Raw genomic sequence first — 26,689 nt, 5'->3', positions numbered from 1 at the left:
CTACATCATCCTGTCAGACAGTGGAGTTTACTGGTGTGAGTCCAGAGAGGGTCCCATCAGTAACATGGTTAACCTGACAGTCACTGGTAAGCTGAGTGTGTGGAGTTAGTGTTGATGAAGCTGTGTGTAAATGGATGAAATGCTGTAGTTTGTCTCTGTGTTGAGGTGGATCAGTGATCCTGCAGAGTCCTGTCCTCCCTGTGATGGAGGGAGATGACGTCACTCTGCTCTGTAAAACAAAGACCACTCCCTCCAACCTCCCAGCTGCTTTCTATAAAGATGGCTCCCTCATCAGGAAGCAGCCTACAGGTCACATGACCATCCAGCATGTTTCCAGGTCTGATGAAGGCCTCTACAAGTGTGACATCAGCGGTCATGGAGAGTCTCCATCCAGCTGGATCACTGTCACAGGTGACACACTCACCTGTCTGTGTTTCTGCAGGTTTCAACATTCACAATGTGACGACAACTTAATGACTGTGTTTGCTTTATTTTAGACAAACACACCACCACACCTCCACCTACATCCACACCTCCTCCTGGTTCCACCTCCATCACTCTTCCTCCATCACTCTCTCCTCCTGATCTCTATGTGTTGTCATGTGTTGGATCAGTGTGTGTTGTGGTTCTACTGATGTTACTGGTTCTGCTGGTGAGACGATGTGTTCACAGGAAACCTGAAGGTGAGACTTCCTGATTTTACATGTGTATAGATGTTCCATTCTGTATACATGCATAGTTTTTAAATGATTTTTATCCTGGATTTAAAGACCACCACTGAAACAAATGTGAAAAGGGATCATTCCAAAGCTTAGAGAAGCAACAACATCAAGAACAGATTTACATAGTCCATGTCACGGCCGAGGCCGAACCCGACAACCAGACTCAAATGCAGATCATACTCAGAGGCAAGGATGAGTGTAATTAACAGAACTTTATTTTCTAGGGCCTGACAAATACTGTGAGCTATGAGAAATAACATGGGACTTCGATAATGGTGGTAAACAGGAGTGATGCTAAACTATGGGAAATAGTTGATTTACAAAAGCACCAGAGGATTGTGACAAGGGGATATGTACAGGGGCACGGGGCAGAAAACATGACCTGGAGGCTCTGAACTTTTGGCAGGTGGAGGAATGGCAAAGAAGGAGTGAGTGGTCAGAGTGAGCAGTTTTGGCCCGATTGAGTACTGTGACAGGAGGGCAAGCAGGTGAGTGAATCCGAGAGGTTATGTGACACAAAGAGCTGCCAAGCACAAACCAGCTTCAGGATGAAAGCGTGTATTGCCAGGAGATGGAGGTGGCAGACAACAGGATAGTGTGGTTAGCTGAAGACTTGGCGAAGAGGAAGAGGACTGGTGAGCGCTGGTCTTAAGTACTGGCAGCTCAATTGCCAGCAGGTGTGGAGACATGCAGGAAAGCAGCGACTCTGCCCAGGGGTGGAACTGTGACTGATTGGAAAAACCCAAGGACTCACCCAGACCATGACAGTCCAGATGAAAGAGTAATCCATCTGAGCTGGACAACTTAGAACGACTGGATACAAGTTGATCGAACAGTGTAGAAAAATGCTCTGCTGTATTTGAGCCGAAGCCTCAACAGCGTTGGACAGGTGCAACCTGTTTAAGAGCAGCACCAAGAGCAACAAGGAGCAAACCAGGTGCTTTTCAATGTCCCAAAGACATTTTATAAATCCAGAGGAGCGAGCGTCTGGAGGTCAGGCAGGCTCCATCCCTTGCTGTTTTCAAAACTCGTTTAAAAACATCTCTTCTCCTTGGGTTTTAACCTAATTTAGGTCGTGATCTGTGTTAAACATTTTACCCTTTGTATATTATATTTTGTACAGCACTTTGGTAAGCTATAATGTTGTTTTTGAAGGGCTTTAGAAATATAGTGAAAGTGATAAATAAAATGGGCACATGGTCAGAGAATGTAGCATCCTCGACATGTAAGTTACAGACAGATAACCCATTCTTGAGTGCCACCCTTAACAGATTAAATAAAATGAAAAGAGTTTATGAAGTCCATGAAGTCCTTAGCCAGGGGGCTTCCCTGGGCAACAGATGTGAATATTAAAATCACAGAGTAGCAGGATCTGGTCATATTGTGATGCACTGTCAGCGAGAATGTCAGAGAACTGAGATAAAAAAAAAATCATTATTATATTTAGGAGGCAATTAAACCACTGCACACAGCAGCGAGTGGCCCAGTTCACACAAACAAAGTTCAAAGGTAGTGTAGCATCTTCTTGAGGATAGCTGCTTAAAGGCTGTCAATAGGAAATTGTACTTAGTAGTCAGTATAACCTTTTAATGATATAAGTTTGCATATGGTAGAATACTGCATGTAATCATTAGTGTTTAGAAGTATATAGTTGGTGGCATATTGAAAGAATGTCTCATCCTAGGAGGCCTGTAACTTTCCAAGGTGCTCTAGCTTCACCCCCACATCCTGGGAGCATGGGAAGAGGTCGTACCTTGTCTTACGACAGCTCTGCTGGATGGACTCTGAGGAGAAACACAAGCAGACGACAAAGGACTGGGTGTGGAGATGGGTGGGGAAAACCTGCTGGTTTGACCTGTAACATCACTGTTTTCCCATTGGACAGTGGAGTTTACTGGTGTGAGTCCAGAGAGGGTCCCATCAGTAACATGGTTAACCTGACAGTCACTGGTAAGCTGAGTGTGTGGAGTTAGTGTTGATGAAGCTGTGTGTAAATGGATGAAATGCTGTAGTTTGTCTCTGTGTTGAGGTGGATCAGTGATCCTGCAGAGTCCTGTCCTCCCTGTGATGGAGGGAGATGACGTCACTCTGCTCTGTAAAACAAAGACCACTCCCTCCAACCTCCCAGCTGCTTTCTATAAAGATGGCTCCCTCATCAGGAAGCAGCCTACAGGTCACATGACCATCCAGCATGTTTCCAGGTCTGATGAAGGCCTCTACAAGTGTGACATCAGCGGTCATGGAGAGTCTCCATCCAGCTGGATCACTGTCACAGGTGACACACTCAGCTGTCTGTGTTTCTGCAGGTTTCAACATTCACAATGTGACGACAACTTAATGACTGTGTTTGCTTTGTTTTAGACAAACACACCACCTCTCCTCCTGTTCTCTCTGTGTTGTCATCTGTTCGATCAGTCTGTGTTCTGGTTCTACTGGTGTTACTGGTTCTGCTGGTGAGACGATATGTTCACAAGAAACCCGAAGGTGAGATATTAAATATGTGCTTTAACGGAAGCATTTATTATCACTACATGTCTTAAATACACAATGGTTAGAATATATAAATATGGGAAATGTTTTTCACATTACATTTTTATCTAAAAATTTAAATTTAATCCAAAAGATTAAAACAAAGATTCAGAGAATAATGTCACAGACAACATCATGTAGAGCAACAACACATCAAATAGTGAAAAACAGCCGATTTAAAACAGTACCCGTAATACTGTGAGACGCTAGCTGTTTTACCATTAGTGTAGATGTTGGGTATCCAAGAGTCCACATTTCCCACATGCTCTTCACGTTACACCTTCCACTCGAGTTACTTATGTTGTAGCATTGAACAGTGGCCTCTTCTCATCCCTTGTCCTGTGCCTTCCTATTACAGTAGCCAACCTCTCATCAATGTGTCCTGGTTTCTCAACACCTGACGCAGCTCTTTTTAATGCGGGTGACGCCCAAGCTGGTATGGCTTCTGTTATCTGTCTCTTGTTCATACCTCAGGTTGGTTCGGTTAGCATGGGGGGAACTATCATAGGGAACCTTACTGGAAACAGACACCCTGGTCGGGAGTCTGAAACTTCAAAGGCGAGTTGTGTTAACAGTACACTATCCAGCTGCATATATACATATATACACAAATGTGTTTTAGGAAGAATAAAATATCTCAGACCTGTTTAGTTCAACTGTTGCAGATCTACAGGTTTTGTGACTTTTGGCAGAGCCATAATTGAGCATTAAATCTCTCAGCAGAGTTGACTATTATTTAGTTCGTATCAGGTAGACTTCACTATCACCACGACGTCTAAAGAAACAGACTCTTCACAGTTAATCATTCATTGATACAATGAAGTATTTTTACTTCTTTCTGTATGAGAAACCACAGAAATGACTTCCTTTTGTTGACACCAGTTAACTGTGGACTGAGAGTGATGAGACCTGTCACCACAGTGTGTCCTGGTTTGGCTAACAGAAGTGTTCATGTTGTTAGAACAAGTTTGCTTTGTGCTCTGTGGTTATGCGTCTCAGTCTGCATTAAAAGAAAATGGCAGCTTTGTGGTCGTCTGACTTCTATTCTCACTACTTTCTGGCAACATGTTTTTCAGCAGAGGTGGTAAGAAAGGGGGAAAAACAACTGTGAAAACCCACATCTGTGTATAAAAGCTATCATTTCATTTCTGCCTAACCCGAAATAAAACCGTACTGCCGCAGCTATAGTGTAATAATAACACAATACTGTCATCATTGTACATGCAATCATTTCTGTTTGTTTCATTGTGCAGAGAGTGATTCAACTGTAATCTACTCAACAGTGAGAACACAACCCATCAATTATGAACAAGTAACGATCACAACACACAGGACCAGAGGTACAGCTACTCCTTTTTTTAACTTTGGATGCAGCCAAGTGAGCTACTTGTGTCTGATTTCAGTCTTTATGTTAATGTAAGCTAATCTTGACCCAAGTTCACGATATCAAACTGCCCATCTCCCCGAAAGGAAACAGTTTTCTAGTTTTTTAAAAAAAATTGAGTTGGTTGGTTTACAAGTCTGAAGTGACACCACTCAATCAGCCAGTGAACAGAGCAAAGAGAAAGAGAGACAGAAAAGGTGGAATTATATGGCTTTTGTCATTTAATGTCATTTAATGCTGTTTATAAGCTAAGTGCTACAGATCTGTGGGATTCAGGTTTGACCTTTGTGAATTGCTTCAACCTTTTATAAAGCAGTCGTAAATGAGCTGGTTCCCGGTAACGTCTGAAGTGGGACTGTGTGATGCAGAAAGGTGGTGATTGGAGGTCTTGATTTAACTGCAAAGCTTGTAACAATGTTTCCTGTTTGTACTGTGTGTGTTTGTGTTCAGACTTTAAACCAGAGCCAGACGTCATCTACTCTTTACTACCAGTCCAGCAGAAGTAGTCCACCAGTCCAACCACTGATGTCCAGCTGCTGGTCTCTAACTGGTCCCCGCAGTACCTCAAACCAGAGGACATCCACATGTTACCTATATCTTCTTTTTCCAATTATTTCGCCATTTCAAATTGGATGTATTCTGAGCAGAGTTTTAAACGTGGACTTAAAATCACCAATAATAATATAATGGTTTCTGTTGCTCTCATAGTAGTGATCTGTTTTCTATGTTAGATTAATAAAACTTTTTTCTAATTTGTTTTCTTCGTGTGGTTCTGTGGGTTTTACTGAGACCTCATATGGAAAATTGGACTTATCCCAGTTTAGTTGTGGCTAACAAATACACGGGTCATTTCACTGGATAAAATTAAGAATAAGCATTAAACTGGAACAGCAGCAAGATTCAGTGAATGCAACCAGTAAAGAAGGGGTTAGTACTGAGGGTGTGTGAATAAGTTTGAGGTCTCTATTTCCTCAGTCACATAGAAAATAGGTGTATTTTTTATTTTAATTTTAGGCAGATGAGAGAAACAAAACTGTAGCATCTTCATAGATATGAATCCTTACATCTCCCTATTGTATTTATATATTGATTGCAATTAATATAAACTAAAGTAATTTTTACATGTTAGGTAGGACTTCAGAAAATTATGAAGGTTTTTCAGCTGTACTGGAACAAAAAAACAAAACAAACAAACAAACAAAAAAAAAACATGTAGACCCAGCTGACTCAGACAGCTGAGTGTTTACTGATAAGTAACAAACTTATGAACATGTGACCCAGAGTGGATTTCCTAAACCAGCACAGAGTCAGCACCTCAGACAAGTTTGAAACAGACATGATTCCCCATTTTGAAATGTGCTGCAACCTTTTGGTGAAACAGGTTACAGCAGAGCTGCTTTATAACAGCAGTTAAACATTTTAAAATGCACTATTTAGACCATAAAACCAATGTAGCCAATGTGTAGGTTTAGGTTACATTTTACCTACATGCTGAAGAAAAATCAAATGGAATGACTAGTAGGGTATCATGAAATAAAAGCAAGATATGTGTTATTTTATCATCATTAGTGTTAGTTTAATTAAGTTTTTTTTTTTAGAAAAACAATTCTTCCATTGTTTATATATCAGAAGTATTACACCGTCTCCACAGTCTGTTTCACCAAGTCAATCTTTATGCATAGTTAAACATAAAACTGTCACTGTATCAGGAACTGCACATGTACAAATATTTCCCTCTACTGGCCATAACCATGTGGAAGGATGTGTCACAGTCTGGCTTAGGCAGTATGAAGTGAGATAGAGGTCCCAAATGCAGCCACGCAAAACAAAACTTTACTATTAACCCTTTAAAACCGATCGGAGCGGGCACGCTCCATTTTGCGTAACTATTTTTAAATCTCCGTAGAACTGCAACCACGTAAGGAGTTATACTTACATCTTATGCCATCAGCTTGTCCTAGGTCACGGTTTCCTTCCACATAAAGCTTTAGAAAAACTGCATAAAAAACACTTGCAGCAACAAAAACATAATATTCCAGAAAAACACTTTGTCGATCCGATCAGCTGTTCGCAAAACTTCCTAGGTTTGAATAGACATTAGCGCAAACTATCGTATGTCGGCCATTTCCTGCCTAAATCCGGAAGTGACATAATTTTGGCGAAGAATTTTGTATTTTACCTTCAGGGCCTTATAAGCCTACACTGGTGTTTTTAAAAGTCATATTTGACTTTATGCTTTTCTGTATAGTTTCTGGGATGCTTTGAAGTCAAATTGTACTGCTGGAAATAGTTTGTTTTGATGTATGAGGTTTCTATGGACTTCCTGCATACATATTATTACAATTTGGGCTATAATGGTTGTATTGATGTATAGCAACTTGAAATGCTCCCAAAAATGGCACTACAGCATGTAAAAATATAAAGATAAGCTCTGGCTTACTTGGTTCTATGGTAGGTCTTAAAGGGTTAAACCTATACTGAAAAAGGACAATCTTGACAAGACACAAATGAACAACTACAGGCCGATCTCAAATCTCCCATTTTTAAGTAAGATCATTGAAAAAGCAGTTTCTCAACAGCTCAATTACTTCTTAACACAGAATAACTTATATGATGCCTTCCAGTCAGGTTTTAGACAGAACCACAGCACTGAAACCGCTCTGACCAAAGTGTTTAATGACATATGTCTGAATACAAACAGTGGAAAAATGTCAGTCTTAATTTTACTGGATCTCAGTACAGCATTTGATACAGTTGACCACAACATATTACTCAAACGACTGGAGAACTGGGCAGGTATTTCAGGAACTGTACTAAACTGGTTCAAAACATACTTAGAAAACAGGAAATACTTTGTATCAATAGGTAACTTCACATCTGAGCAGACAAGTATCACACGTGGAGTTCCCCAAGGTTCCATCTTGGGACGCCTTCTGTTTAACATTTACATGCTCCCACTGGCACAGATTATAAAGAACAACAAAATAAACTATCATAGCTATGCAGATGACACACAAATATATATCACAATGTCACCAGGAGACCGAGGCCCTGTACAGGCTCTTGGTAAATGCATTGAGGAAATTAATGACTGGTTGTGCCACAATTTTCTCCAGCTAAACAAAAACAAAACTCAAGTAATAGTCTTTGGTGCCAAAGAAAAACGATTACAGGTCACCAGAGAACTTCAATCTATACACCTAAAAACCACAAACCAGGAGAGAAATTTGGGTGTAGTGATGGATGCAGACCTAAACTTAGAAAAACACATTAAGAAAAGAGCAAAATCAGCTTACTATCACCTCAAGAATATATCAAGGATAAAAGATCTGATGTCTCAATGGGACCTGGAAAAACTAGTCCAGTCCAGCTCTGAGGTCTTTACACTGGCTGCCTGTCAGTCAGAGGATAGACTTTAAAGTTCTGATGCTGGTCTATAAAGCTCTGAATGGTTCAGGACCAAAATACAGGGAGTGCAGAATTATTAGGCAAATGAGTATTTTGTCCACATCATCCTCTTCATGCATGTTGTCTTACTCCAAGCTGTATAGGCTCGAAAGCCTACTACCAATTAAGCATATTAGGTGATGTGCATCTCTGTAATGAGAAGGGGTGTGGTCTAATGACATCAACACCCTATATCAGGTGTGCATAATTATTAGGCAACGTCCTTTCCTTTGGCAAAATGGGTCAAAAGAAGGACTTGACAGGCTCAGAAAAGTCAAAAATAGTGAGACATCTTGCAGAGGGATGCAGCAGTCTCAAAATTGCAAAGCTTCTGAAGCGTGATCATCGAACAATCAAGCGTTTCATTCAAAATAGTCAACAGGGTCGCAAGAAGCGTGTGGAAAAACCAAGGCGCAAAATAACTGCCCATGAACTGAGAAAAGTCAAGCGTGCAGCTGCCAAGATGCCACTTGCCACCAGTTTGGCCATATTTCAGAGCTGCAACATCACTGGAGTGCCCAAAAGCACAAGGTGTGCAATACTCAGAGACATGGCCAAGGTAAGAAAGGCTGAAAGACGACCACCACTGAACAAGACACACAAGCTGAAACGTCAAGACTGGGCCAAGAAATATCTCAAGACTGATTTTTCTAAGGTTTTATGGACTGATGAAATGAGAGTGAGTCTTGATGGGCCAGATGGATGGGCCCGTGGCTGGATTGGTAAAGGGCAGAGAGCTCCAGTCCGACTCAGACGCCAGCAAGGTGGAGGTGGAGTACTGGTTTGGGCTGGTATCATCAAAGATGAGCTTGTGGGGCCTTTTCAGGTTGAGGATGGAGTCAAGCTCAACTCCCAGTCCTACTGCCAGTTTCTGGAAGACACCTTCTTCAAGCAGTGGTACAGGAAGAAGTCTGCATCCTTCAAGAAAAACATGATTTTCATGCAGGACAATGCTCCATCACACGCGTCCAAGTACTCCACAGCGTGGCTGGCAAGAAAGGGTATAAAAGAAGAAAAACTAATGACATGGCCTCCTTGTTCACCTGATCTGAACCCCATTGAGAACCTGTGGTCCATCATCAAATGTGAGATTTACAAGGAGGGAAAACAGTACACCTCTCTGAACAGTGTCTGGGAGGCTGTGGTTGCTGCTGCACGCAATGTTGATGGTGAACAGATCAAAACACTGACAGAATCCATGGATGGCAGGCTTCTGAGTGTCCTTGCAAAGAAAGGTGGCTATATTGGTCGCTGATTTGTTTTTGTTTTGTTTTTGAATGTCAGAAATGTATATTTGTGAATGTGGAGATGTTATATTGGTTTCACTGGTAAAAATAAATCATTGAAATGGGTATATATTTGTTTTTTGTTAAGTTGCCTAATAATTATGCACAGTAATAGTCACCTGCACACACAGATATCCCCCTAAAATAGCTAAAACTAAAAACAAACTAAAAACTACTTCCAAAAACATTCAGCTTTGATATTAATGAGTTTTTTGGGTTCATTGGGAACATGGTTGTTGTTCAATAATAAAATTATTCCTCAAAAATACAACTTGCCTAATAATTCTGCACTCCCTGTACATCAGTGACCTCCTGACCCAGTATGAACCTTCCAGATCCCTCAGGTCATCTAGATCTGGTTTTCTATCAGTTCCCAGAGTCAGAACCAGACACAGAGAAGCTGCATTCAGCTTTTATGCTCCATATATCTGGAACAAACTCCCAGAAAGCCTCAGATCAGCTGAAACACTCAGTTTATTTAAATCCAGGTTGAAGACCCACCTATTCTCAGCTGCATTTGAATAAAACACCAAATACACACTTTTAAGCTTAAATTACAAAACTTACATTTAACTACTGATTTTATCTACTGTTCTGATTTTATCTACTGTTTTTTTAATAAATTTTAAGTCATGCTTTTTAATTTTTTAAATGTCTCCGTAAAGCACTTTGAATCACCTTCTTGTTGAATTGTGCTATATAAATACATTTTCCTTGCCTTTCCTTGCCTACTATCCTTGGAAAGGTAAAATGATTGGCTAGAATCCAAAGTGTATGACGTCTTAGGGACAAAAAAGCACCATAATGTGCGCTGCTTTTCGGTCTGGTTACTACACAGCAAATCCAGCATGTCCAAATTAACACTGTCGGATTTTATTTCAACACTAAAGTGTCATTAAAGTGTCTATATGGGTCCACACCAGAGAGTGTTAATTTAACTCTTTTTGGAGAGTTGGTACGTTAACTCTGATTGAGTGTTAAACACCAAATCTGTCTGGAGTTGATAATTTAATACTTGGTGTTAAGAGTTTATATATTAACTCTCAAAAGAGTATTTTAGTTTAACTACGTAAGAGTTATCTTCTAATTAATTCTAAAAAGCGGGAATTTTACTGTTCTGAACTTCTAGAAATTTATTTTGGAAATAAACATTTACTAAAAAGACGCAATGGTTTTTGAAAAACATTTATTCTGAACTGTGCACCACAATTTCAAAACATTTTCTGAAAGATGTAACAGTGTACATGTTCTCACTTTCATTAGAATTTTGTTTATCAAAAGGTCCGACATAGGTGAGCTGGTAAATGCAAATAACAGCATTCTCATCACTTATTACAATACAATACAATACAATATGCATGTCCTTCATTCATCACTTTGTGGAACTTCAACGCACTTCTGCTCTCCCCCATATTCCATCTTCACAAGCGTATCCTATGTGGAGATTGGCAACAGGTAATACTGGACTAAATGTAAAACCTCAACCTTTTTCATTTTTACCTAAACCGTGTGCACAAAACTCTGGAGGGATCTAAATGCTAACGTAGAACCCAGTCAGGACGTCTGCTACTGCTGTTTGCTCGGTTTTTTTTTTTTTATGGGAGATCGTTTTCAGGCTTCAAGTAGCACCATTATACCAACATTTCACATTTTAGACATTGGTCAAATACACCTAAAACAAAGGTTTGACTGAAAATTCACATGCAACCTTTTTTTCAAGGCTGTGGTATTTGCCTGCAAACAATACCTTTCAGCTAGCTAAAACAGAATATTATGCTATCACCGAGCAACATGGCTAATGCCTTTCACACAGCTTTGTCTCAACTCCAAAGAGCCACAGAAGTAAAAGCTAATAATAATAATTGAAACAATCTTTGAAAAAATGACTTACCAAGCATGGCAAACAACTCAAATATGTAGAGCAAAATGTTCTGAAACGGCTTCACTTCAGCTTCGATTGGAGCCTATGGTGCTGGGGGCGGAGTCTGTGAATTTACTCTATTGGTGTCATAGCCCCTGTAGGAGTTCAGAGTTAAGAGGTCAAGAGTTAATGTTTCCATTGTAACACCTCCAGATTTGAAATAGAAACACTCATTTTTAACACTCAATTTTAACTACTATCATTTTACACCTCAGAGTTACATTAAAAGAATGTGACTCTACTTAGAGTAAAATTAACTCTACTTTTGCAAGAAGACTACTAACACCAAAACATTTAACACTTTTGAATTTGCTGTGTACCCTTTATATCAGAACCATAATGCCATATTGGCACCGGATACCGGTTCCCATCCCTAGTGCTGATGCAGCAGATCAGGAGGGTGACTACGTGGAAAGAGGCAGTGGCAATGGAATGACTGGTCACACTTGGACTGCTTGGTTAGCGGCTGGCGGCGACATGGGTGGGTACGAAGACCGTCAGGTGGCTTGGCTGGCAGTGTTAATGTGACCTCTCGGGTAGTTCGGTGGGTTTCTGTGGACGGGCTGTCTTGACAGGCCCCAGATGCAGTCATGCCAGACGTGGATGTGGTTTGGCTGCAGGACCATACAAGGCAGGACCAGATGGTGGCGTGGCAGCCGCAGACAAAAGCTTGGAAGCTGCTGGTGGTGGCTGAACGGACTCCCCAGAGCTATCAGCGGACATGGGGAGGTGCTGGACAAGCTCTCCAGAACCCCCAGCTGGCGAGGCATGAAGGTTGTGTTTGTCTTTCTTCACTTTATTTCCTTAAAACATCTTACAGCCTATAAAGTCTGTGTGGTCTCCCACTTCCTTGTCACATCCTTAGAGCTGGGTAGTGACATTCTGTACATATAACAGGTCTAAAATAAAAACTTTTGTTCAAAGGAAAAATAGACAGGCATTTTGAAAGTTTTTTACAGAAACAAAGTTAAATAATGTTTCTCTACACCTGTTTCTTTACATTACAAAAAAAAGTGGGTCCCTCACCCCTGTGGTGTATTCAATATGTCTTGTACCAATAACAAGAAACCACAGACTCAGAGGAAGAGGGCGGGCTTTACTTGGTGTCAGTGACAGAAATGAAAAAAAGCTCAAATGAGTGAGAAGGACGATGAAGGAAACATCTGTGCTGTGTCTGCTCTGTAAGTAGAATCTCTGTGTTTGTTTGAATTCTTGTACTTTGACTATCTGCTCTCCTGATAACTGATGATGGAGGAGAAGACATGAAAAACAAATCAGGCTGAATTCAAGTTCAAAACACCATGAGGACCAACTGCAGGTCTGAACTGACTATCTTTTTAATCACTGATTTCCAGAAATCAGTGATTACAAGCATATAGCGATTCCCTGACTTACTCTTCTTAACGGGTCCAACAAAATCCATTCCGAGGCGCTCAAATTGGGTACCAATAATAGGCAGTGGTTGGAGTGGAGCTTTGGAAGGGACTTTGGAGGATGTCATTTGGCACTGAGGACAGCTCTTACAGAAGTAGGCTACATCTCTGTGGAGGCCAGGCCAGAAAAAAATGTTGTTTAATGCGAGCTGTGGTTTTGTGCTTACCAAGGTGGCCAGCCCAGGGAATAGACTGTCCCAAATTAAGCACTGTTTCTCTAACTTCTTGGGGGACCACTAGCTTCAGAAGTGAGCCCACCTGATGGTAAAGTATGCCATTTTGCAAGACACAGTCACTTTTGTTAATGCCTGCCTCCTCTACTTTGTCTTTGTCTATCGCTCGCTGAAAACAGAAAGCTAAACTAGGATCAGTTTTTTGCAACTCTATTATATTGACAGGAAATTGAAGTCCCAAAGGCAAGTCTGGGTCAGTATGCATTTCTGGGTATACTATAGTATGCTGGAACTTCTCCTGTCTCCTCTGTCTGCGACTTTTCCGAGGCTTCCCAGGTGCAGCGTCCCATTCCTCATTAAAAAAATAAATAAATGGCAAGGCACTGAAAACCTCTGAGGTTTCGCTAGATTTGAGCTCGGGCTCTAGTAACAGTCACATTGCATTGACGATTCTGGTCTGACTCCAACAAATCAAAAAGCACTGGAAAATCTCATCCTAGAATAGCTGAATATGGAAAGTTCTCAACCACCCCAACATTTGGAAGGTAAGTCTGCCCATTCACCTTAATGTACAGTTGTTGAGCATATCTTCTCATCTCCGTGCACACCACAAATGGGGATGGAATCACTGACACGGACAATATTGGGGGGCACAAAATCTCTGTGTATCAACGTACGAGAACTACCAGAATCAAGTAAAGCTCTTGAAGTTGTTCCATTAGCTTCATTTTTTTATCATTTTAACAGTCTGGTCACACTGGAGCCCATGTTCAGCATGTGGACGTGGCATGAAACACATTTGAACCATCTTAGCTGAGGTTTTTGGGCACATTGGCTTTGTGTGGCCCTCTAACCCACAGAGGTAACAAAAGATCTTTTTTGAATTTTTTAATGGTCTGCCAGCAAACTGGTTCTCACCCACTGGAGTTTTAGCTGCTGACAATGGCCTTTGATGATACATCTGGGCTGATTTGGGGCCTTCCTTTGGCATTTTATTTGCATTACAGGTCCAAGGTTGCCCTTTCCTCCTGGCAGCTACAAATACTTCTGCCAGCTCAGCTGCCTTCGCAGCAGAAGACGGATTGTGCTCTCGAATCCAAACCTGTAGCTCAGGGGACAACATTCTCAAATATTGTTCAAGGATGATTATTTCACCAATTTCTTGGTTCGTTTTACCTTTTGGCTGAATCCATTTCCTGTACAGATCTTTAAGTCGAGCACACAACTCCTTAGGGTTCTCATCAAGCCTGACTTCCAGTGAACAGAATCGCTGCCTGTAGGTCTCAGGGTTAACATCATACTTGGACAAAATTGCAGCTTTAACTTTGTCATAGCTGAGAGAGTCATCAATATCCATATGAACGTATGCCCCTCTTGCCTTGTCCGTTAGCAGTGGCATTAATCGAAAAACCCAGTCTGTTTTTTCCCAACGATATGCTAAGGCAATGCGCTCAAATGTAGTCAAAAAATGCTCAATATCATCACTATCAGTCAACTTTTCCAGTCTGGTTTCATGCAATGAAAACTGACCTGATAATGACTGACTGGATTCAGCTTGAGCTTGAGGTGAACTAGAAATGTGAGGTAGCTCCCTTGACTCTGGTGACTCTGTGGTAGGTAATTGTAGCTCTGGTACTGGTGATGTCCGGGACTGCACCTCTAACTCTAAAAGCTGAAACTAATGTTTCAATGCTTTGAATTTTTGTTCTTGTCGTGCAGTTACCTCTTCTTGCCTTGCTTCCCGAGCCTCCTGTTGACCCATATGAGCTTGCAATATTGACATCAGATCTGACAGAGATGGCTCCCTTTCTTCAACCTCAGTGCTCTCCACCGTTTCAGAGACTCCAATTTCCTCCTCAGCATCAGCTTCCTTCTGAACAGTTACTCCTTTCTTCTTTTTCACCTTTCCTCCCTGATGCATTTTCCTTTTTTCTGGGGGTGAAAAAACCTCAAAGAAATAAAAAAACAAAACAAAACAAAACAAAACTGTGTCCTCAACTGGTAGGTCCCACTGCTGCCACCAGTTGTGAGGTACCAAGCAGCCAAAGCATAGAGGACACAGGCAACAAGTATCTTCACAAAAGGTTTTCTTTATTGTAACCCTCAAAAAGTGCAAAATTACCAAAATTCAAAAACATACTTAGCAGGCCCATAAAAGAGGTCAACTAAATATAACTCTACGAAAAGTAATTTCCAGAAACTTAAACAAAACAAAGTGACCTGATTACAAAGACACACGAGGGTAGCTTTTATAATGATTTGGCCAAACCATTTACACACAATAGGGGGAAAAACAAAAAAAACCCAAAACACAATATTAACTAAGCACAGAATAACCTAACTAAACCATTTATCAGCTGGTGATAAATGTTTTCTACTGGCCACTCAAATACTTTTATTCTCCCTCATGGTGAAGTCTTTAAGAGGATGGATGTGGATGGACCTTCCATCATTCAAACACTTTTTTTTTTTTCTTCAAACTTGGCATCAAATAGAAAATGAGCAGATATATCAGAGAGACGAGTTTGTGTGTTTGTCAGCTGTTTGTGTGGAGTTGTTCTTTATGTTCACCTCAAATAAACCTGAGTGTCATTTCTCTTTAGTTCTGATCTCACTGCTGAGCTGCACAACAAACCAAGGTCAGTAACCTTCTTCTGTCACAGTTTAAACCTGAGAAATGCTCACTGACATGACCTGATTGGGTTCATGTCTGAGAATGGATCCCACATATAAAACTGGTGAAATGAAGTATTAAAAAATGTTCCTTGAACATTTCTTACAGCATGTAGCATGATCAGATCATCAGTTTAGAATTTTAACCCCCACAGCTCGACTGACTGTGAGTCCCAGCAGCTCTCAGTTCTTTGAATATGACTTTGTGTCTCTGAGCTGTGAGGAGGACGACAGCTCTGCTGGATGGACTCTTAGGAGAAACACAAGCAGACGACAGAGGACTCAGTGTGGAGATGGATGGGGAACATCTGCTAAGTCTTCCTGTAACATCAGTATAACAGCACCACATGACAGTGGAGTTTACTGGTGTGAGTCCAGAGAGGGTCCCATCAGTAACATGGTTAACCTGACAGTCACTGGTAAGCTGAGTGTGTGGAGTTAGTGTTGATGAAGCTGTGTGTAAATGGATGAAATGCTGTAGTTTGTCTCTGTGTTGAGGTGGATCAGTGATCCTGCAGAGTCCTGTCCTCCCTGTGATGGAGGGAGATGACGTCACTCTGCTCTGTAAAACAAAGACCACTCCCTCCAACCTCCCAGCTGCTTTCTATAAAGATGGCTCCCTCATCAGGAAGCAGCCTACAGGTCACATGACCATCCAGCATGTTTCCAGGTCTGATGAAGGCCTCTACAAGTGTGACATCAGCGGTCATGGAGAGTCTCCATCCAGCTGGATCACTGTCACAGGTGACACACTCAGCTGTCTGTGTTTCTGCAGGTTTCAACATTCACAATGTGACGACAACTTAATGACTGTGTTTGCTTTATTTTAGACAAACACACCACCACACCTCCACCTACATCCACACCTCCACCTACATCCTCCTCTCCTTCTGGTTCCACCTCCATCATTTTTCCTCCATCACTCTCTCCTCCTGTTCTCTCTGTGTTTTCATTTGTTGTATCAGTCTGTGTTGTGGTTCTACTGGTGTTACTGGTTCTGCTGGTGAGACGATGTGTTCACAGGAAACCTGAAGGTGAGACTCAGACTTCCTGATCTTTCATGTCTGAGTTTGTTTAGTAGAATAAAGTTCACATTCATTATGATCACAGTAACGACTTGATTAAATGTAATCTCTGTTTAGATATTTAGTTTGAAATATTTTTCATTTTGTAAAATTTCAGCAGATCAACAAGCTGGAGAAGATGACATCATCACACGTGTCATGTACCATGCTGTCAAAATACAAAGTAGAGGTATCGTTGTGTTTCCTTCACTCGGTTTTTAGTGTTTTGTGTCTGTGTGTGTTTTGGGAGTAGATGTGTGGTGTGTTTTATAATGTGAGGACATTCATAAATAGGTAAGGCATATTTTGCTTGAAAGTTGTAGTAACAAACATGATGGTTGCAACGCTCTCAAAGAGCCAATCAGCAGCTTAAACACAAAGTATATGAATATCAGAAAGTTTCAGCTTCTTTTTTATCATAGTAAGGATGGAGTTCAATATACTTATGGTAACTTCCTTGATTACTTTGTGGGTAATAAATTTCTTTAGGAAAGTGATTATTAGAGGAACAGCAGCTTTTTTCACTTGTTCTTTTCACCTCTGCAAGTTTCTGCTCAGTCTGTTTATTGTTCTAATCTAAGACTTATGAGAAAATCCTTACTAGAAGACCAGCTCACACATAAAGAGTAGAAGTATAACTTGTGTGGTTTACTTATTTATTTTCTATGACAAAGTCATCAAACCATTCAATCATGTTTTATCAAATGGTGTCTGGTGATTCTGCATCTGCCCTTGTTGTTTCCCTTTCATTTAGGCAGAGGTTATAAAACAACTGCACATTTCTGCTCAGAGTCAATATAAGACTGCTGCTGAGTGTTTGACTGGAGGTAGAATTAGATTTAGTCCATGAAGACTGTTTATGACTTTGGTGATATGATGAATTTTGAGGACATTATGAAGCAGTGAGGGATGATCAGAAGTGTAGAAATGCAGATTATTGTAACAGTAAAACTATTTTTGATCAAAAGCCTAAAATCATAACAATTAAGTCCACACCTTTATTATAATCTGTGTCCTTTGATTAAACATTGGCTAACTTAGACGAATGTTATCATGTGTTTCACACTGTACTTACTGAGTGTTGTTCACTGTGAGCTGGACTGTGTGTTTGTGGTCTGTGGTTAACTGAAGCTAACAGCTCTGCAGTCGTCCAGCATCCTGTTTCTGATAGAAAGAAAACACTTCAGCTGCAGGTGTTTCAACACAGAGCTGCTCATTTTAAACACAGGAAGGAACGTGGAGACATCATTTGGAAACTCTGCACACAAAGGATAAATTCATTTGATTAAGATCTTCTTTCAGCATTCACTATTTATTTCGAATTTAGCCTTTGAGTTTTTTAAATGACAATAGCATTTTAAATCATATCTACATCAGTATATATATTTGCATTCTGAGTGTCACCTTAACAACATTAATATTTTGCTAGTTTCTTTGACACACTAATATGTAAAACAGATCCATTCATATTGATATTGATTCTAGTTAAATATAGTCTTAAGCTGCTTCTCACTGCAGTGCATTGTTATTTGGCCAATCATAATTCAGTTCATTTCAGATTTATTTATATAGCACCAAATCAGAAAAACAGTTGCCTCAATGCACTTAAAGTGGTCGTGCTCGAGAAGATTTTTGCTCTTTGCTCTGTGGTAAAGAGCGTCGGTCTGCAATGGAAGAAGAAGGTGTGTTTGTGGTTGTCCACCTTGTTATTCTCAGAAACTCTCCCCAGTTCTTTGTGGTGGTCTGTGTTTCTCAGCAGAGCTGTTAAAAAAATGGAAACTTTACAAAGGTTTTAATCTTTATAAAGAGTTGTCAGTTAAACTTTTCATGATGCAACTTTACAAAAAATATGATAATACTACAAATAATAGTAAACTTTTTGCTCTAGTGTGATAATATAACAATGCTGTAGCTGTTGTACCTGCAGTCATTTAAATGTGTTTTATTTTACATTCAGCTGCAGTCCATTCAGCAGTGAGAACTTACCAACCAGAAACCATCTGAACAAAGAAGGCCCAGGTACAACTGCTCTTTACTTTTAACTTTGAATAAAGGCTACTCTGTTTCCAGACATCCTCCTAACCTAAGCTAACACAACCACATCATGACTCAATTTCAGATCTCAGATTTGTGAAGGATATCACACTCACACTTCTCATCTCTGAACAAGCACACAAACCTGTTCCTGTTAAATGAGACATGGGCAGCTAAACATTAGATCAGTGATAAAAGAGCCTCCCCCCTTCTCTTGGAACAATACTTAAGAGTTTTATGTCACATAACATGTAATTCAAGTGATTCTGTAATTCTAAATGGATGACTACAAACAAAAATCAGCCTCCTGATAGACACACCTGTGGTATCACTTTCATTATCCTTTGTCACATTGAGCTCAATTTATTGCATTTACAGATTTTCAGAAAACTTGACTTCTGACCTTGAGGTCAATGATACTGAGATTTGAACTTGTCGGAGATTTTTAGTAGATGAGCTTGGTATCATTTTAAAACTCTGTCCCCTAGATCTCAAGTTGTCATATTCATCAATGCAGGTGTCCATGCTGTCCGTCAGCATGCCAGCCGGGTTGATGACAATGCCTCATCAGCTTTTAAGGGGCATTTTGCACAGCAGAAAGAGCAGATTCTGAGGGCCGCCAGGTCCCATTTCTACTATAAGCTAACAATGATTGTGCTCAGGGTTGCACAGTTTTGTGATGGTTAGCACTGTTTCCTAACAGCAAAAACGTCCTGAGTTCAAATCCAGGCTCAGGCCTTAATGTCTGGAGTTTACATGTTCTCCCTGTGGATGTGCAGGTTCTCTCCCACAGTCCAGTACATGACGGGTTTATTTTTGTTTGTGATTTCAAACTGACCCTAGGTATACATGTATGAGTTAATTTCAGCTCTTTGGGTTCCTGTTTGACTTGCTAATTTCACAGTGCTCTGATTTGTGTCTGAACTGGTTCCCAGTAAAGTCTGAACTGGGACTGTGTGTGATGCAGAGAGGTGGAGATTGGAGGTCTTGATTGAACTACAAAGCTTGTAATCATGTTTCCTGTTGTTTGAACTGTGTGTGTTTGTGTTCAGACTTTAAACCAGAGCCAGACGTCGTCTACTCTTCACTGAAGTAGTCCACCAGTCCAACCACTGACATCCAGCTGCTGGTCTCTAACTGGTCCCCCAGCACCTCAGACCAAAGGACATCCACATGTTCAAAAGACTTTCTGTGTATTTTATGTGTTTCTTTGGCTTATTTAGACTCACATACTTCAAAAATCATATAATCTTAATTGATATAGGTATCTAAATTCAGCAATGATAATAAAAGTATGCTAATATGTTTAATGCTTACAATAAGGTCACCCTGCTTTTGTAATGCTGGTAGTGGTTTAGTTTGTTTGCATCATTAATAAATGCACTTTTAGTCTGACTTTGTTACTGTGATACTTTCACCAAAGTATCAGATGGGAAAAATATGTAGTGGTTTGGTTTTCCAGAATTGATACACCAATCTTTTTTTTTTTTAATGCATAAAACAAACAATTAGTAATAAAACCCCAAAACAAACAGTCCCAGCTTAAAGCCACCATCTTGCCAGGGTCTCTCTGTGTACAGTTTGCATGTTCTAACCATTTCTGTGTGGGTTCTGTCCATGTACTCCGACTTCCTCCAACAGTCAGTCCAAAGACATGCAGTTAGTGCGATTACCATAATTGATGATTCAATATTGCCCATAGGTGTGAATTTAAGTGTAAACGGTTATCTTTATTGCTGTGTTGGCAGAGTGGGAACATATCCTGAGTGTACCCCCACCTCTCTCGCACTGTGGGAGCTACGATAGCCTCCAGTTCATGCATGACCTTGATAAGCCAAAGGGGATGGATGGATAGATTTCAGGCTAACCACGCGTGCTTAAAGTCACTTCTTATATAATCCCAATTCATAACAACAGTCTGGGAATTTCCTCTCAGGGAATTTCATCACAGCTCTGGTCCGTATGTGCCTAGGCCTTTTTCAAAGTAGGGTTTCAAAGTAAAAGTCATTTTTACAATGTTGTTTTGAAAAAAGAAATGTTGTGGTCCTACTGTTCACTGTACATGTTAGATGTGTTCCTTGTGCTCTGGAATAAACTGTGGAAGCATCAGTGATGACCTGCTTATCTGCTTCTAAACTAAAACACCTCCCTCTAGTGGCCATATCTGACAGGTTTGTTCCAGTCAGACTTTAAATGCAGTTATCCAGTTTGACCGAATAACTGCATACTATTCTTTCTCTTCCAATGAAGATGCATCCACAAGCTCTCTAGACAGATGGGTTGTAGTTCCATCATTCATCTCTGAACTCTGACTTTTACTGATAACCTCAAAAGAAACCACTTAAGATTCTTACAAACATCTGGATTATCATGGTCCTTTCACACCACACAGAACGCTTTTAATCTGTTGTCAGAGATGAATGGATTTAACCAAGGACCTTCTTGTTGTGAGGAAAGTGGAAAGTGGAGGGAGAGAGAGAGAGAGAGAGAGAGGGGAAGACATGGCAAAAGGCCACAAGACGTATTCAAACCCGGGCCAGCTGCTCTCATACAGTAACCTGCTCGTCCCAGTGAGCTTAATCGGCTCCTATACATATGTTTAATACAAGAATAATAAGATGTCTTAATAAGAAGAAAACCTGTCTGTACTTTTTATGAATGCTTTGAAGAGGAGAAAAAAACTACACTGGCACGTGCAGGCTGACTTTGAAATGAAAATCATTTTGTCTATTTGAGTTCAGAGCTTGTGGAAAATTAATCAAATAATAAAACAGCCCACTTTCAAATAAATCAAACATAGCAGTGGCCCAATAATTATAAAATAAAAACAATAATCACGAAAACTGTATGTACTCAGCAAACAGCAAACAGCTCAGGGTGGAAAATATATACAAATATATATTACAAATTTGTAATAATATAAAGGTCACAAAACCATAAATACATGTGGTACATCGCCTGATACACAGAGATTACGTTGCAGGCCCACGTGATGTTTTGAGACAAATTTAACGTTGCACTTTCACACAGATCCACAAATTTCAGCTGCATTCAAGTCATAGTGTGAAGAACAGTGGAACAATCTTTGCTTGTTGATCATCATCAACCTTTTTGACACATATTTATCTCCATACTGAAAGCATACTTTTTCATGTTGTCAGTGTCAGAATGGCACATTTATCGTCAGATGTGCAGATCTGAACCCTAGTACAGAGACCTCTGCCGATACTTGGCTTGTAGGTCTGGAGATGGTGAACACACCTTTGTGACAATGGACCTGATGCACGCAGCAGTGCAAGATCAACAGTCCTCAGTATTTATTTCCACTGTGTTATTGTGCAGTTTTTCAGCTCATGCCTCCAGCACAGAAAACTAAGCAGGTCCTGGTGTCTAACTCAAAAGGAGAAGGCATGAATAGAGGAGGCTGAGCCCCATGCTCGCACCACAACCTGAACACACTTCTTCTGAGAAACCTGCACTGACATGACACAGATCAACCTTATCAGGCACTTCACAGTTTGAAGCTTTAATAAAAAGCAGCACTTCAAGTGATTGTTGAATTATGTGTACATCTTTGATAGTTCAAATCTGGCAGCATGTTAGAAATGAAAGAGTACATACATTTTAGATTTTAATAGGTCCATGTATATTTAACACTGTACATGTTGATTTGACCTCCAAGAACAGAAGCAGAACACTCACAGGTCATTTAAACAAGGTTATAGGCTATTTATGAGATGCTTTTTCAGCTGCTTTAAATGCACCCTATGATTTCTAAAGATTACAGGGAACACAGCTGTGTCCTCCAGTAGAAAAGAGACAGAAACAGGAGTGAGGTGACAGCAGTCTAACAGCATCTTCAGAGACATAAACAGAAACTACTAGCTCACCTGGAGAAACAACATTCAAGATGTTGATGAGGTCACCAGCAAGGTGTATCTCCTCCACAGTCCTGAGGCTGTACTAGGAAATACAGCAAAAGGATGATAGCACATGTGGATGTGCATTTCTGGTACATTTCTTTCTGGAACATCCTTTGCTTTCTAAGCAAAGGATGTTCACTGTGTTCTGGAATTGCTGTTCTTCATTTTACATTCAAGGAATTAAAGCATGATCAGGAAGAACAGGCACAGTCTTACTCATCTTTATTTAAAATTATTTAAAACACTACCATTATATTACGAGCAGAACATGCTGAGCATGTTAGTGTTAGTATGTAAAGTCTAACATCTCCCTCTAGTGGCCACATATAAACCATGTGTGAGGATGGTGTTAATGTAAAATGTGAATCATAGAGTTCCAGTCAGTCATCAGTGTGTCTCTGCACAGCTGTAATTAAAATGTGTTCAGAGGGCCTCAGTGTCTGAATGGTTCCAGTTCAGCTCCATAACAGCAGCGTCCCTGGTTTGATTCCTGTGTTTCAGCTGCGTTTGATACAGTGGCTCATGCCATTTTACTCTCTCATTTGGAAAACTGGGTGGGCATTAGGGGAACAGGACTGGAGTGGTTCAGGTCTTAAATGGCAGGGTGAACTTTTTGTGTCAGTCTCTGTTACCATGTGTTGTCCTCTGCTCCTATCTTGTGTGGTGGCCCACCGGGCTCAGTTCTACACCCCTTCCCCTTTTCTTTGTATCTGCTCCCTATACTGACGGCTCTCCCTCTAAAGAAAAAAATGCACATTCAATTCAATTCAAAATGTATTTGCATAGCACATTTAAAGACAACAAAGTTAACCAAAGTGCTTCAAAATCCGTTAGGAACAAGAGAAAACAATATGGAAACAAATATAGATAAATTATAAACAGATAGATAAATAAGAAGACAACGAATTAACAACAAAGTAAAAAGAGTGAATTTTAAGACACCATTTAAAATACTGAATAGACTCTGAAGTACGAATATCCTCTGGCAGAATATTCCAGACTCTGGGTGCTGCTACTGTGAAGGCCTGATCTCCTCTATGCGTCAATCGAGACCTCGGTTGTGCTAAGAGCATCTGGTTAGATGATCTAAGTGCTCTTTTGGGTCATACATGTTGAGGAGTTTGTTTAAATAACAGGGCGCCATATTATTTGAAACTTAAAACGTAAGTAAAAGAATCTTAAGATCAATATGATACTTTACAAGGAGACAGTGTAAATTTGCTAAAACTGGAGGGATGTGTTCATACAATCTAACACCTGTTAAAAGACGTGCAGCAGCATTTTGGACTAACTGCAAGCGATGGAGAGATGAGTGTTGAAGACCCTTCTCTAATTTAAAAGAGCTATCTAAAATCACTCCGAGATTCCTTACAGTGTGAGAAAGAAGCAAGAGGACCGAGGGTATCAGTTAACTTGTTCAAAGGGGCATGAGTTCCAAAAACCTTAACTTCAGTCTTATTTTCATTTCAGTTAAGCAAAGGCTGCAGTGGGACAGAGACATCCAGTTTCAAGGGGAAATAAATGTAATCATCATAACAATGAAAGGGGGTGTTGTATTTCCTAAAAATAGATCACAAAGGCAGCATGTACAGGGAGAACAGAGTTGGACCCAAAACAGACCACTGTGGCACACCACAACACATATGGGCAGAGGAAGAGGAGTAGAGTCTGATAAATATGATTTAAACCAAGATAAAACTGTTCCGTTTAGACCAACAACGTGTTCAAGTCTCGATAAAAGACTGTCGTGATCAACTGTGTCAAAGGCGGCAGTCAACAGCTGAGCATTTAGAAGGTGTATCTAGGTCTATTGAATGAAGTGATGGAGTGATTCAAAAAGTTTTCACAAAGTGCAAAGGAAGCCTCACCAGGAACAGTGGCCCAGGGGTTAATCACTGCATTAAAAATAATAATAAAAAAAAACTTGGGGCTTGTGACTGTTGGTAGAAATTACATTGGATAGGAAAGCAAATTTTGCAGCTTTAACAGTTTTCGGATATTTTGTTTAGCAGTCATGCAGGATGCCCCAAGACACCTAGAGTTTGTCTTTTTTCCATTTTCTCTCTGCACGTCAACATTTGCGTCTGAGAGCACAGGTGGTTTCATACAGCCAAGGCTGACGTGAAGATTTGGTGCATTTAGACCTTAGTGGAGTAAGAGAGTCAAGGATGCTGGAGCATGTTGAGTTAAAAAGGTTAGCTAGCTCATCAACTGATAGTTCCGTACCGGGGTTGGCATCATAGAGGACCGAGTTAGTAAAGGCGGAGGAAAAGCGAGCAGCAGTCTCTGAGTTTTATCATGCGCATGTGATGCACAGGTCCCTCACTTTCTAACTCCACGTTACACGCTGTGACCTTAAACATATCTGGGAAATGATCCGATATCCCACAGTCCTTTATTTGTGTAATACAAACATCCAGACCATATGACAGCACCAGATTGATTGTATGACCTTTTTCGTGAGTTGGAGCGCTCACCCCCTGAGTGAGATTAAAAGCCTCAATAAGGGCAAGGAAGACTTTTACCAGTAAAAGTCTGGACCAGATCCAGCAATGGCAGCTGAATCTGTAACTGGACTGGTCCCAGAGAGGACAAAAAGATGGTAGCACATCTGTAAGAGTACGAGGTTTCTTCACTCCATGATTTCAGGTAAGACTTGATGCGTACCAGGATGCCACGTCGTCTTCTAGAGCGCTTCCTGCAAGGAAGGGTAAACGGTAAGTGATGAAGGCCAGTGGTCAATGGTCAACGGTAACTTTGTCCCTAACAGGAAATTGATTTGCAGTGTGTTCATACAAACAAACAACCAGACAACCAACACCACATACACACAAAAAAATATATATATATAATATAATGTAATATAAGCCTGAGAAAACAACCTAGATTTTATCATCAAAAAAGTGCAATGTGCAATGGCAACAACACTTATGGTTTAGTGTTATTAACTATGATAATAGCAGTAGGTACAAAAGACAATCTGTGTCTCTTTGTCTTCACTGCAGGCACTTTATAATGACGACCTGATGGAAGCAGTTGAAAATCATTAAAGAGAGGATGATCTGAACACAACAGGACAGAGGTCACCTTCCTCAGCACCTGCCTGTTATAAAAGTCCACAAGCTGGACCTGAGACCTCCCTGAAATCTGACCAGCCACTTTAACCAGGTTGCTGAGTCTGATCTTATTATTCAGGGACATATTACCATACCAGGCAATGATACAGAAAGTTAAAACAGATTCAATAAAACTTTTATAAAAAAAAAGAGTCATCATTTCAGATGAAACATTGAAACATCTCAACCTCCTAAAAAAGTACAGTCTAAGGTATGTCTGCCAAAAGTGGAGGAAGTGGCTTGCATTCCAAATCAAGTGTTTGGAGTTTTAGTGGCTGAAGGTTTAGAAGAGTTCGGCGATCATAGACGTGTAAAGCAGAGCCATCAGGTGTTACGAAGTCAGTTTCACCCCGGTTCTTTTTTTATTCCTCGAGGCATCCAGAGACGGCACCGGATTCAGTAGTCATTTTCACAAAACCTTTATTCATCTTCATTTAAGCATCTTCTAGAAGGGAAGGCCGGTGTCCCTCTGCAAATCTTCACTCTTTTGTCTGTAAAACACAGTTTTGTAGAAGCGACCCCATCATAAAACCCCCATGGTGTGCTGCAAACTCTGTGTTTCTGTGTGTATGCACAAGCACGTGAGTGCCTGTGTGTGCGCGTACCTGTGTGTATGTGAGTGCACGTGAGTGAGTGTGCGAGTGCGTAACAGTTAAAGCACTGTGTGTGTCTCTGTATACGTGACTTCCTGCCAGTCATAAAAGCTACACAACATAGAAAACAGAGTTAACATATTACAAACACTGAGACCCCCACTCTGCATCCACTGGGCCATTGGCCTCTTGTTGTCTTACATTTACATTTAAGGTGGAGAGTCTCCTGCAAACCTACTTCTAAGTTTATAACAATTATGAGTTTTTATTAAAGGTACAAGCATTAGCATCAGCAATCCCCACCTGTAGCTTCCCGTCTCCTTTTATGACAGGCAGACCCCCAGTGTCCATGAATTCCTTTCTCTCTAAACAATTACACACACTCTCAGGC

At 40.5% G+C, this 26,689-nt stretch overlaps 1 long non-coding RNA gene across 1 annotated transcript; it reads left to right on the top strand.

Annotated features, from left to right (window-relative positions):
• Positions 1 to 4,516: 4,516 nt before the first annotated feature.
• Positions 4,517 to 5,387, top strand: LOC146389881 (uncharacterized). The gene is made up of 2 exons (XR_014798582.1): positions 4,517 to 4,591; positions 5,086 to 5,387. It is a non-coding gene; the product is annotated as an uncharacterized LOC146389881 (long non-coding RNA).
• Positions 5,388 to 26,689: the final 21,302 nt, after the last annotated feature.

This window comes from Perissodus microlepis, chromosome 3 (genome assembly GCF_051167445.1).
Source record: "Perissodus microlepis isolate ML-2025 ecotype Zambia chromosome 3, ASM5116744v1, whole genome shotgun sequence".
Taxonomy (NCBI): Eukaryota; Metazoa; Chordata; class Actinopteri; order Cichliformes; family Cichlidae; genus Perissodus; species Perissodus microlepis.
Note: the sequence above shows the minus strand (reverse complement) of the source record. Positions and strands in the feature narration are given on the sequence as shown.